The following is a 14,068-nucleotide window of genomic DNA, read 5'->3' on the forward strand; positions in this document are numbered from 1 at the left end:
CACTGTGATAGTCTCAGAGGTCCGTTTAAAGCGCAGAGAGCATCATGAAGAACAAGGAACACACCAGGCAGGTCCGAGGTACTGTTGTGGAGAAGTTTAAAGCCGGATTTGGATACAAAAAGATTTCCCAAGCTTTAAACATCCCAAGGAGCACTGTGCAAGCGATAATACTGAAATGGAAGGAGTATCAGACCACTGCAAATCTACCAAGACCTGGCCGTCCCTCTAAACTTTCAGCTCATACGAGGAGAAGACTGATCAGAGATGCAGCCAAGAGGCCCATGATCACTCTGGATGAACTGCAGAGATCTACAGCTGAGGTGGGAGACTCTGTCCATAGGACAACAATCAGTCCTATACTGCACAAATCTGGCCTTTATGGAAGAGTGGCAAGAAGAAAGCCATTTCTTAAAGATATCCATAAAAAGTGTCGTTTACAGTTTGCCACAAGCCACCTGGGAGACACACCAAACATGTGGAAGAAGGTGCTCTGGTCAGATGAAACCAAAATCGAACTTTTTGGCAACAATGCAAAACGTTATGTTTGGCGTAAAAGCAACACAGCTCATCACCCTGAACACACCATCCCCACTGTCAAACATGGTGGTGGCAGCATCATGGTTTGGGCCTGCTTTTCTTCAGCAGGGACAGGGAAGATGGTTAAAATTGATGGGAAGATGGATGGAGCCAAATACAGGACCATTCTGGAAGAAAACCTGATGGAGTCTGCAAAAGACCTGAGACTGGGACGGAGATTTGTCTTCCAACAAGACAATGATCCAAAACATAAAGCAAAATCTACAATGGAATGGTTCACAAATAAACATATCCAGGTGTTAGAATGGCCAAGTCAAAGTCCAGACCTGAATCCAATCGAGAATCTGTGGAAAGAACTGAAAACTGCTGTTCACAAATGCTCTCCATCCAACCTCACTGAGCTCGAGCTGTTTTGCAAGGAGGAATGGGCAAAGATTTCAGTCTCTCGATGTGCAAAACTGATAGAGACATACCCCAAGCGACTTACAGCTGTAATCGCAGCAAAAAGTGGCGCTACAAAGGGGGCTGAATAATTTTGCACGCCCAATTTTTCAGTTTTTTATTTGTTAAAAAAGTTTGAAATATCCAATAAATTTCGTTCCACTTCATGATTGTGTCCCACTTGTTGTTGATTCTTCACAAAAAATTACAGTTTCATATCTTTATGTTTGAAGCCTGAAATGTGGCAAAAGGTCGCAAAGTTCAAGGGGGCCGAATACTTTCGCAAGGCACTGTATGTGTATATATATATATATATATATATATATATATATATGTATATAATTACAGCTCCCTTTGGTGCAATACGAAACATCACCTTCAAAGTCGTCATTAACTGAAACAGCTTTCTTATGTGAAACAAATGCTAACTAAATAACTGTTACACATTCTGAAGGCACATTTGTCTTGTCAAAATTGCAGACTTCTTTTTTTTTATCCAGCATTTTAAAAATCTACATCTAGAATTCACGTAAATGCAAATCTTTCTCGTCTGTGCTCGTTTTCGAAAGCAGAAAACACAAATACAAAAAGCCCACAACAAAATGGAAGTCATTTGGAAGACACTCCCCCAGATACCCCAGCTCAGTCTACCTGTTTTTGGAGACGCTGGAGCTGTTTAGAAAGCTCAGGGAAAAAAAAAAAAACCTAATCTGGATGTCCCAACCTTTTCACTCCACATAAGTAGCGCACTGCATTCAATATTCCGAACTCGGTTGGAATGACAATTAAACTAAATAAACAAACAAAAAAGAAAACCCCTAGTTTTAGTACTTTTCATTTTTTAACAATATAAAATGTATGGATGACTACGTAACCTATTAATTGCAGGTTGATGTATTATATAAAGTACAGTATATTCTTCTTCTTCTTAATTTATTTGGCTGACACTTTTATCCAAAGCATTTTTTTACATACAAATTCTGGTCCCCATTTATACAGTTTATTCTTGATTAATTTTGTAATACAGAATTATCATAAAATGCAAGAGACCGAGCTTGTACTTGCATAAAGTTCAGTTAATGGTTACTTTTACAACAGAAAACAAAAGCCATAACTTTGACTCATGTTGAAGCGGGTCATATATTTATAATCTACTGGTTATTTAAAGTTTGCAACAACAATAACAACATTGCTTGTTTTTTTCCCAGCATTCACAGTGTAAGTTCAGTCTTTGTGTATGCTTATCAAAGCCACTGCATTTAAAGTTGTCAGTGTTGTCTCCTGCAGGAATAATTAAATATGTTGGTTTGCTTTATTTTATTTTATTTTTTAGGCGGAGTGAAATTAAGATTTTCATTACTTCATCCACAATATTATCACCTTCTAAAACATTAATTTTTCCATTTTTTAATTATCCACATTCTCTGCGTATTTCCCATTTTAAAAGTAATCTATTTCTCTGTCTTGTCTATCTGCCACTGAACTGGGTGACGTATCCCTCTGTGAACAGGGCGGCTTGCAGTGGTGACGTCAGGCCAGAAACACAGACTCAAAACAATGAATGGCTGGTGAAACTGAAGCGCAACGGCGCTCAGCCTGTTTATTAAATAACAAAACAAACACCACAAAACAAAAAGGTGCGTTGGCCAAACAAACAGAAACAAATAAGTAATGAGCTGGTTTTTAGCCAGCACGTCTAGCAATTGTTATATTTTCAGTTCTTTACCTCCTGTCTCTACTCTCGTTCTCTACTCAGAACCCTCTCCCTTGAGCGCAGACAGCTACAGGCTTTTATATTCTGGCTGAGGGGTTAACTAGCTGTTAATTATCTTATTACCCCTTGGCCATAGTCTGCACGAGTTTAATAAGGATGCGTGACTGTCAGCTAGTTCAATAATCAGTAGCTGATCAGTTACAGTTTTTCTTAAGGGAATATGGCATTTAAAATAACAACAGTTAAAAAAATAACAGCCAACTCTTCCTCGTTAATTACTGGACACATTACGACCTGACCAAAAAAAGTGTCACCTCAGTTGTCAAAAATTAAATAAAATAAATACAATTCTAAACTTGCAGTCACGGGGCAACAAAAAAATAAAAAACGTGTCAACTCAATTGTCAAAACCCCAAAAACTTCACCTTGTAGAAGGAATAAAAATGTAAAAGAAAAAAAAAAACCCTGTCACCTCAGTTATAATAAAAAAAAATTAAACTTGTAGAGGCAGGAACCTTGTTGCACATGTAATTAGAACATAAGAACATAAAAAAGTTTACAAACGAGGCGGCCATTCAGCCCATCTTGCTTGTTTGGTTGTTAGTAGCTTATTGATCCCAGAATCTCATCAAGCAGCTTCTTGAAGGATCCCAGGGTGTCAGCTTCAACAACATTACTGGGGAGTTGGTTCTAGACCCTCACAATTCTCTGTGTAAAAAAGTGCCTCCTATTTTCTGTTCTGAATGCTCCTTTATCTAATCTCCATTTGTGACCCCTGGTCCTTGTTTCTTTTATCAGGTCAAAAAAGTCCCCTGGGTTGACATTGTCTATACCTTTTAGAATTTTGAATGCTTGAATCAGATCTCTGCGTAGCCTTCTTTGTTCAAGACTAAATAGATTCAATTCTTTTAGCCTTTCTGCATATGACATGCCTTTTAAAACCGGGATAATTCTGGTTGCTCTTCTTTGTACTCTTTCTAGAGCAGCAATATCCTTTTTGTAACGAGGTGGCCAGAACTGAACACAATATTCTAGATGAGGTCTTACTAATGCATTGTAAAGTTTTAACATTACTTCCCTTGATTTAAATTCAACACTTCTCACAATATATCCGAGCATCTTGTTGGCCTTTTTTTATAGCTTCCCCACATTGTCTTGATGAAGACATTTCTGAGTCAACATAAACTCCTAGGTCTTTTTCATAGATTCCTTCTTCAATTTCAGTATCTCCCATGTGATATTTATAATGCACATTTTTATTGCCTGCATGCAGTACCTTACACTTTTCTCTATTAAATGCCATTTGCCATGTGTCTGCCCAGTTCTGAATGCTGTCTAGAGCACTGCGACAGCGTGTGAGGCGCTCATTTCGGGACCAATTGGGTTGCGCAACTGATCGCTCAAGTGTGGACCCAGCTTTAGTCAGCAGATCCGCGCATTCGTTCAGTACTAGATTTCTTCCGCACTCCAACTGCACAGAGAGGGGGACTCGTTTGTTGCGATTTGGCAAAAAAAAAAAAAAAAAATCCAATTTACCTCAGGAGTTGTCTGTCACAGCAGACCGTGACAGAGAAGCCTGAGGCACAGGACGCATGTATTCACATTCAAATTAGAGAGGTAGATTATTATTAGACTCCATTCACCTACTAGGTCTGAATGTTACATGCTCATGAACTATTTCAGTTTTAAATAACAACATTCTTCAAATTATTTAATTTTACATTACATTCTTACAGTACATAAAATAAGAATTCTATATATATGTTACAGGCTTTATTTATTTAGTCAGAGAACCGAACAAAGAAAACTCCGAGGCAAGCAGTCGCAGTAACACTATTCAAAAGCCATCTGAGAAATCACCACGCAAGTTTCACTCAGCATATATATATATATATATATATATATTGTAGCGATCTGAGTATTTGTTTATTGTGAGTAATTCCCACTGTATTATGTTCCCTTCCCGCTCTGTGTTACTCTTGTCTGTGTGTGGAAATGCAGCCTGTGCGTGTTGGTGTGTCTGTCTGTGATTGGTTGTTGTTTGTCCGTTCCCATTGGTCCTGGTGTGTGGCTGGGGACCAATGGGATGTGTGTGCGAGCTCTGGTACCCGATTACCATAAAGGGGCGGAGCTACGCTATAAAAGGAGGCGCTGCGTCGCCAACTAGTTGTTGTGGTTTTGGTTGCTGAAGGCATTCTTTCGGAAGAGCTTCAATAAAGCCTATAACGGAGAAAGAAAGCGTGTTGTCTCCTTCCTTGCCTTCTGGCTTCTGCGCGAAAATGCTACACTGGTGTCAGAAGCGGGATTGAAAAATAATCCAAGCGTTAAGCAGAAGACAGATGGACCAGTGGCTGTGGTACAACCTTGAGCCGTCACGGAACCGGTGGGACGGCGGGCTGCAGGATTTCCTCGATGGCTTGGAGGAAGAGGGTTTGTGTCTTGCCTGCGGGGAGTATGGGCATCTAGTGGCGTGCTGCCCCTTCCAGGAGAAAGAGGACCTACTGCCTGCCCAAAAACAGAAGCGGAGGAGGGGCGGCCGTTCCCGGAGGCGAACGAGGGAGCTTGGGCCATCTCCAGTGCGGAAGATGGAGGTCGTGCCCACCGTAGCGCTGAGAGAGAGAGCGCCGCCGCCTGAGAGAGCCCCGCAGCCTGAGAGAGCCCCGCAGCCTGAGAGAGCCCCGCAGCCTGAGAGAGCCCCGCAGCCTGAGAGAGCCCCGCAGCCTGAGAGAGCCCCGCAGCCTGAGAGAGCCCCGCAGCCTGAGAGAGCCCCGCAGCCTGAGAGAGCCCCGCAGCCTGAGAGAGCCCCGCAGCCTGAGAGAGAGCTGCCGCCGCTGTTGGAAGGAAAGCTGCCGCTGTTGGAGGGAGACCTGCTGGTGCTGAAGAGAGAGCTGCAGCTGCTGAGGGAAGAGCCGCTGCGGTTGGAGGGAGACCTGCCGCTGTTGGGGGGAGAGCTGCTGCAGCTGAAGAGAGAGCTGCTGCGGCTGGAGGAAGAGTTGCGGCTGGAGGAAGAGCTGCTGCTGGAGGAAGAGCTGCTGCTACTGGAGGAAGTGCCGCCGCCTCAGAGAGCCCCACAGCCTGAGAGAGCGCTGCCACCACCTGAGAGAGCCCCGCAGCCTGAGAGAGCGCTGCCGCCGCCTGAAAGAGCCCCGCAGACTGTGAGAGCGCCGCCGCCGCCGAGAGAGAGAGCCCCGCAGCCTGAGAGAGCCCCGCAGCCTGTGAGAGCGCCGCCGCCGCCGAGAGAGAGAACGCTGCCGCCGCCTGAGAGAGCCCCGCAGCCTGAGAGAGTGCTGCCGGCGCCTGAGAGAGCCCCACAGCCTGAGAGAGCACTGCCGCCGCCTGAGAGAGCCCCGCAGCCTGAGAGAGCCCCGCAGCCTGTGAGAGCGCTGCCGCCGCCTGAGAGAGCCCCGCAGCCTGAGAGAGCCCCGCAGCCTGAGAGAGCACTGCCGCCGCCTGAGAGAGCCCCGCAGCCTGAGAGAGCGCCGCCGCCGCCGAGAGAGAGAGCGCTGCCGCCGCCTGAGAGAGCCCCGCAGCCTGAGAGAGTGCTGCCGCCGCCTGAGAGAGCCCCGCAGCCTGAGAGAGCGCCACCGAGAGAGAGAGCGCTGCCGCCGCCTGAGAGCCCCGCAGCCTGAGAGAGCACTGCCGCCGCCTGAGAGAGCCCCGCAGCCTGAGAGAGTGCTGCTGCCGCCTGAGAGAGCCCCGCAGCCTGAGAGAGCGCCGCCGCCGCCGAGAGAGAGAGCGCTGCCGCCGCCTGAGAGAGCCCCGCAGCCTGTGAGAGTGCTGCCGCCGCCTGAGAGAGCCCCGCAGCCTGAGAGAGTGCTGCCGCCGCCTGAGAGAGCCCCGCAGCCTGTGAGAGCGCCGCCGCCGAGAGAGAGAGCGCTGCCGCCGCCTGAGAGAGCCCCGTAGCCTGAGAGAGCCCCGCAGCCTGAGAGAGCGCCGCCACCGCCGAGAGAGAGAGCGCTGCCGCCGCCTGAGAGAGCCCCGCAGCCTGTGAGAGCGCCGCCGCCGCCGAGAGAGGGAGCGCTGCCGCCGCCTGAGGGAGCGCCGCCGAGTGAGAGAGCGCTGCCGCAGCCTGAGAGAGCGCCGCCACCGCCTGAGAGAGCCCCACAGCCTGAGAGAGCCCCACAGCCTGAGAGAGAGACGCCGCTGCTGTTGCCTGAGAGAGAGCTGTTGCTGGAAGCGCCAGTCCTTTTAAGGACTCGTGCAAAGGGCGTTAGCAAACAGCAGGAGAGCCCAGAGCCACTGCTGCAGGAGGGAGAGCCGCCGCTGCTGCTGCCTGAGAGAGAGCTGCTGCAGGAAGCGCCAGTCCTTTTAAGGGCTCCTGCAAGAGGCGTGAGCGAACAGCAGGAGAGCCCAGAGCCACTGCTGCTGGAGAGAGAGCCGCCGCCGCCGCCGCTGCTGGAGAGAGAGCCGCCGCCGCCGCCGCTGCTGGAGAGAGAGCCGCCGCCGCCGCCGCTGCTGGAGAGAGAGCCGCCGCCGCTGCTGGAGAGAGAGCCGCCGCCGCTGCTGGAGAGAGAGCCGCCGCCGCCGCCGCTGCTGGAGAGAGAGCCGCCGCCGCCGCCGCTGCGGGAGAGAGAGCCACCGCCGCCGCCGCTGCTGGAGAGAGAACCGCTCCCGCCGCTGCAGGAGAGCAGATGGCCTGCCGCACAACACGGCCCGCTGGCCCACCCACCAAAGCCTGGAGGAGAAAAGCCGGACATGAGGGGAGGGGGCCTGTGTTTCAGAGGTGGGGGTGGCCGATCACAGCCACATGCTGCATTACGCTCGGCGAACCTTTTGGGGACCAAAAGAGAATAAGAAGGGGGCAATGTAGCGATCTGAGTATTTGTTTATTGTGAGTAATTCCCGCTGTATTATGTTCCCTTCCCGCTCTGTGTTACTCTTGTCTGTGTGTGGAAATGCAGCCTGTGCGTGTTGGTGTGTCTGTCTGTGATTGGTTGTTGTTTGTCCGTTCCCATTGGTCCTGGTGTGTGGCTGGGGACCAATGGGATGTGTGTGCGAGCTCTGGTACCCGATTACCATAAAGGGGCGGAGCTACGCTATAAAAGGAGGCGCTGCGTCGCCAACTAGTTGTTGTGGTTTTGGTTGCTGAAGGCATTCTTTCGGAAGAGCTTCAATAAAGCCTATAACGGAGAAAGAAAGCGTGTTGTCTCCTTCCTTGCCTTCTGGCTTCTGCGCGAAAACGCTACTATATATATATGTATATATATATATATATATATATATATATATATATATATATATATATATATATATATATGCGCGCAGCGGGGTCTACTTATTAAACTAAATATCGCCTTACAAAACTGACAAGCGAGTATGCAATGTTTAAACTCGATAGAACAGATGCATCTCACCACTACCCTCCGATTTCAGAAACATTTAAAACAAAATTAAAATCTCGCGTACGGGAAGGGCTGCGGCACTGCGCAAACCGACACGGAAGTCGTTTAGTCCACATCATCATAGCTACTTTACAATCTAGGTAATTTACGCTGGTTACCGGACATAGGTGTGAAAACAGCCTCATAAATTACTGTCCAGCTTCTCTTGAAGACCGCAAAGGCTGAGTACTATCATTAACTACAAAAAAAGAAAAAAAAAGAAAAAACACTCGGAAACACCTCCCTCGAGCGCCAGTGCAGTGCAGTGTTTGGCTGTTCCATGAATTGCTGTTCCTGCTTTCAATTTACAAATGTCATTTCATCTCGAAAATTTTACTATTAATGGCAATATTCAATGTAATGTTTATGGCAAAATATATTTTACAATCAAAGTCTTCGGGGACTATTTTTTTCTCACTGGAAGGATACATAATATATTATTTTTTTCATTAAAAGCTAGTTTGTGTAACTATTAAAAAAAAAATGTAGCCATTTTATAAGCGAAATAACCCACACCAGGGTGTGCTGTACACCCTGTGGTGGGTTATTTCTTACTTATAAAATGGCTTGGGATAAATGAAGTGCTGTGATTGGCTTAACAAGATCATATGACCGGCTATGACATCATAGACCAACTTACTTACCTGATCTATTAATATTACTACACCTTACTAGTAACAATTATCTAAACAGTGTTTCTGTAGATAAAAATGTCAACATACAACTGAAACAGCATTTAAATCAACCAATAATCTGTTTTTTCATCACTGTCACTAAGAATTACAGAAATATTGACAAATATACTGTGGTATTTAGTCAGAGAACAAAGAAAACTCTGAGGTAAGCAGTAGCAGTAACACTTTATTTAAAAGCCATCCGAGAAACAAGTCTCTCAGCATGTAATATATACAATTAAACTAAGTATCGCCTTATAAAACTGAGTAGTGAGTATGCAATGTTTAAATTAGACACAACAGATACTGTACATCTCACCACTACCCTCCAATTTCAGAAACATATTTCAAACAAAATTAAAATCTCCCCTGCTCTCTTCTGACTCAACCATTGGGCTTTTAAACAAGGTCGGGTTCTATTGTGCTCGTGAATACAAAATATATGTATTCAGAGAGACTTTTTTTTCTCAGTGGAAGGATACATAATACATTTCTAATTTTCTACCTTAAAAAAGGTAGTTTGTGTAATTATTTAAAAAGTGTAGCCATTTTATAAGCAAAATAACCCACTCCAGGGTGTGCATGCAGTAAGACAATTCTATTGTCGTGAGTTATTTCTTACATGCTAAGGATTAGAACTGTGATGGTTTTTATTCTTAATGGGCACTTCATTTTCAGACAATGCCATCTGTTTAGACTAAGCATCAGTATGTTCTATAACTGATTTAAACCCACTTTTGGTCACAAATTAACATTATACAGTGGATACAGTACATTTCATGGTGGAGAATGATGTAGCGTGTAGATGTTGAGGATCTGTTTTGCCTCCTTTTCAGATGTACAGTAGCTAGCCAGTGATAGGGAGATGGAACCACCTGTGCAGTTACTTTGTAGTAACAGCAAGCAATCTTGTCTGGTCACAAACTGGGAGAAATGTGTGAAGTGCCAAAAAGTAACAAATTAATCTCTCTGCAAGGCCACACTTTTTGTGAAGCAGCAAAAATAAGACAGGATGAAGTTTTCTTTCGCTTAGTGCCAGAAATAGATGAGATAGGAAACAAAAATGTTCAGTGACATCCTAATTGTTACAAAGTCTATACCAGTAAAACTAATCTAAAAAGATTTGTTAAAGGTCCTACAGAATGCCCCCAGAGCATCTTTCAGAGTTAAAGACATGCTGTCACGTAGCTGCAGTTGACTGAGACAAGTGTCTATTTTGCCAGAAGACCAAACACAAGGGTGATAATAAACGTCTTCAGATTAGGACACTAAATGCAGAGAAAACTGAGGAATGGAGCAATATGTCGCCATGACAAGGTTTTTTGCATACGTATCACAGGTACTGATCTAATTGCATCACATGCAAAATATCACAAGTCATGCTGCAGTGCATACAAAAGGAAGAAAACAGAGCAGAAGACAATGACTCAGTGTATGAAACAGCGTTTAACACACTTATACAGAACATTGATCCACAGCTTTTTGTACAATGTAAGGCTTTTGACATGTCTTCACTTTTAAACATGTACAGACAACTTCTTACTGTAAGCAATGTCCCTGCACCAGAAATATACAGAACAGAGAAACTTAAGAAGAAACAGTTTTCAAAGCCAGTTTCAGGCAAACAAACCTGAACTTTTATACAGCAGCAATATTTCATTCAAAATGTCAGTTTCAGAAGCTACATTTTATTCCACGCTGCTCAAATTCTACGTCAAGACATACAAGCATGCAGACGCTTAGACAGATGGCCAGTTCAGGCAGATTTGATAAGTTCATATGTAAACAAGTGATTACTGTGCTAAATCGCTTTGGTCACACAATCATTTATGATGAATTGGCAAGAAGTGACACTAGAGCTGCACAAGAACAGTTCGACAGAAATTCGAGTGGGGGTATTGTTGAAACAAACCCAGTGTGAATGCAACCTTTTAATGCGCAAAATGACACCACTGCTCGATGAACTTGTAGCGAAGATTCAAGACGAGGAATCTCATTAAGTTAGGTACATTATGTACTGTACATAATTTACTTTTTACATGTACTTATACATATACACATACAGATGTGTTTCAAAATGCTGTTGTGGCACATCCAAACACCAAGATGGTCCCTACATTGAAAAAGGTTGGGAACTACTGTCCTAGAGCCATCCTCTGAACTTACATGCTTTAATCCTCTGCAGGCCATGAAGACAGTACGTCACGTTATAGGATATTATTTTATTTAACACATTAGTTGAAATTATGTCATACATTGTATTACTTTTGCTACATACTGCACCCCTAATAAAACCCTGAATTATTTTAATAGGAAGCAGCCATGCATACACCTCGTATCTTAATTACCACAAGTAGAGTGATGGCACATAATATTTACTGTGAATAGGCTGATGTTTATGCAACAAGTACAGCGATCCTCAGCCAATTCCCTATTCTCACGTACTGTATTCTTACAGCCCCGCCTCCCCATGGTAGGCAGGCTGACTTTATTCACAAACTGCAGTTCTAGAGAGCTGTGCCTGCTGAAAACAGCGAGTTGAGACAGGGTATTTTCACCACCACACTACAGATTGCAATAGGCTAGGATTCGCCAGATAAGGTCAGCTCACAAGGTAAGAACATAATCATGCAATTGAAGTGGACTTAATAAATAAATAAATAAATAAATACTCTACCTATTTATCTGTGTACGGGAATGGAATCGATACACCAGTTTTATGAATCGGTACGCTTGTAAACTGGTGTGTAAGTGGCATCAAGTAACATATAAACGGAAAGTCTGGTTTGACAGACGCCAACTTAGAATATAAGTTTAAAAATTGTAGTAGGATATTATTACCCAGTAATACTGCATTAATCAAAAGTGGTAATCATTGTAATGACATCGAGAAACAACACTGGGTGGCTACTAATAATATAAGCAATAATAAAAACAAGTTTGGTCACGGATTATTGTTTAAATACAACTTTATTCTGAAATAATAAGTGCTTGCATAATTATTTGAATTAATAAGTTCGCACGGAAAAATAAGTGTCAGAAGCAACAGTCTTGTACAGAACATACACATTTAATTTACAACTCCTGTCTAGAAGTTTCGAATAACGCGTAATGAAAAAAAAAAAACGAGGTAAAGGTAGTTTGATATTCGCACTGCATAGCGCATAAAATGCCTTTTTACCTTATTTACAGCCGCTATAGAGCTTTCAAAACAACTGTACATTAAAGACCAATTTGTAAATTATTTAACAAACATTGTTTGACCTGTGAATCCCAGTAATAATTTGTGAAAACCGATGGCATATCGCATAACCACAGAAACAAAACCAAACTATGAAAGAAAAAGAAATGTCTGTTTACAATGCAGCTAATACAAAATTAAAAACTGAGAAAAATCAATCTCTGTGTTTTCAAGATAAAAATAAAAATGAATCCTATGTAAATAACAAATCTAATATAATAAAAGATAATAAATACATACACATAGTATGTGGTTTATAAATATAGAAAATGTTTCCTCCAACGTATTCCTCCCATTTTAAACTAGTATTGGCATTCACAATATGCAGATCTATATTTGTTTCTTGATTATTTTATTATATATATATATATATATATATATATATATATATATATATATATATATATATATATATATATATATAATTACTTCATTTATATTTTTAATCATGCTGGCTTAGATACACAAGTTGCCATATTTCTGCTATGGTTGAGAATTTTAAGGGCTTTATTATTAATAATAATACTCATGCATGCTTAGTACATGTGTCTTGGATTTCCCACTGTTTTTCAGAAAAGGATTCACAGGTAAAACAATGGTTGTGAAATAATTCACAATTAGTCGTCTTTAAGATAGAGTTGTTTTCAAAGCTGTGAAGCTGTTGGAAGTCAAGTAAACAAGCCTTTTTCTGCATGCCGGGTCTGTCTGCAAAGCGATATGCCATCGGTTTTCACAAATGATTCCTGGGGTTAACAGGTCAAATAATGTTTGTGAAATAATTCACAATTAGTCTTCTTTAATGTACAGTTGCTTTGAAAGCTCTATATGGGGTTGAAAATAAGGTAAACAAGCCTTTTTCTGCATGCCGGGTCACTATGCAAAGTTATGCGATATACCATCGGTTTTCACACATTATTACTGGGGTTCACAGGTCAAACAATGGTTGTGAAATTAATTAACAATTAGTCTTTAATGTACCATTGTTTTGAAAGCTCTGTAGGGGCTGTAAATAAGGTAAAAATGCATTTTTTCAGCATGCCGGGTCTGTATGCGCTATGCAGTGCGAATATCAAACTAATGTAAAATATCGAATGTCAAGCTAACTTTACCGCGGTAAAAAACACTGTCCATTAATCAATTGAATCTTACCACCTACAGGCACAGATTAGCTGATACCTGATCACAAATAGGTATCTGTCTACATTTCTGATAATATTACTGAAATGTTGTATATAAATAACAATAAATTCAATATTAACACGACAGGGTTGATATTATTTTGATAATGTACCCATGGCATTACTGTTTGTATACTGCCCAAAGTATCGTAAATCTAAAATAAACGTCAGATTAATAAAATGTAGGTTACAAAACAATTGTGATAAAATGCAGGACAGCAGGTTCAGTATTATTCATTACTTTGCAAATTTAAGTTGTATTGTTGACTGCATTTTTTTTTTTTTTTTTAAATGGAGAAGAATTTTATAGTCTAATAGACTTTCTTTGTTGGCCTATATGTTAAAGGGTGCAAACATACTTGTTGGGTGATTTGAAGATATGATCCACTCCTCAAGTTGCATTATATTATAGTTACTTTCCCAATTTAAAATATCTGAGCCAGATTTGTTATTGTCTAGTAGGAGATACATTCGATTTTGAAGTTACTGTTATCTTGGTTGTTCATAAAAAAAAGTTCTTCCCTGTAATACGAATAAAACCTTGGTAACTTTTTTTTTTTTTTTTTTTTTTTTTTTACAGCTTTTTCAAATTAAAACAAAATGTCTGTTAAAAAATATCCGATTTTTAACTCCAAACCAATTCCATTTCCAAAGAGAGGTTATGTCTACTATAATTATACTAAGAGAAGTACCTTTGTATTAAGGTACTTTACAACTGCGGTATTCAGTGCTGTGATCTGTAAGCAAAGAGAGTTCCACTTGGTGCTGACATTTCAGTGGTTTTATCAGTGACAGTCATGCAGTGGGTATATCTCGCCATTATAATGTATTTGTAATATATATATATATATATATATTGTAACACGATTGCCACTCACACGGGTTCGTGCCCCTTTAAAAAT

At 42.4% G+C, this 14,068-nt stretch overlaps 1 protein-coding gene across 1 annotated transcript in view; it reads left to right on the top strand.

The window, feature by feature from the left end:
* The first annotated feature begins 11,224 nt into the window (after window positions 1–11,224).
* The window catches only part of LOC117409393 (2-hydroxyacylsphingosine 1-beta-galactosyltransferase-like), a 36,344-nt gene continuing 33,500 nt past the window's right edge, over window positions 11,225–14,068 (top strand). The window contains exon 1 of the mRNA XM_034015375.3: window positions 11,225–11,361. The gene's annotated coding sequence lies outside the window, so the exon portion shown is untranslated. The remainder of the gene's footprint in view (window positions 11,362–14,068) is intronic.

The sequence above is a fragment of the Acipenser ruthenus genome, chromosome 2 (assembly GCF_902713425.1).
Source record: "Acipenser ruthenus chromosome 2, fAciRut3.2 maternal haplotype, whole genome shotgun sequence".
NCBI classification, from domain to species: Eukaryota; Metazoa; Chordata; class Actinopteri; order Acipenseriformes; family Acipenseridae; genus Acipenser; species Acipenser ruthenus.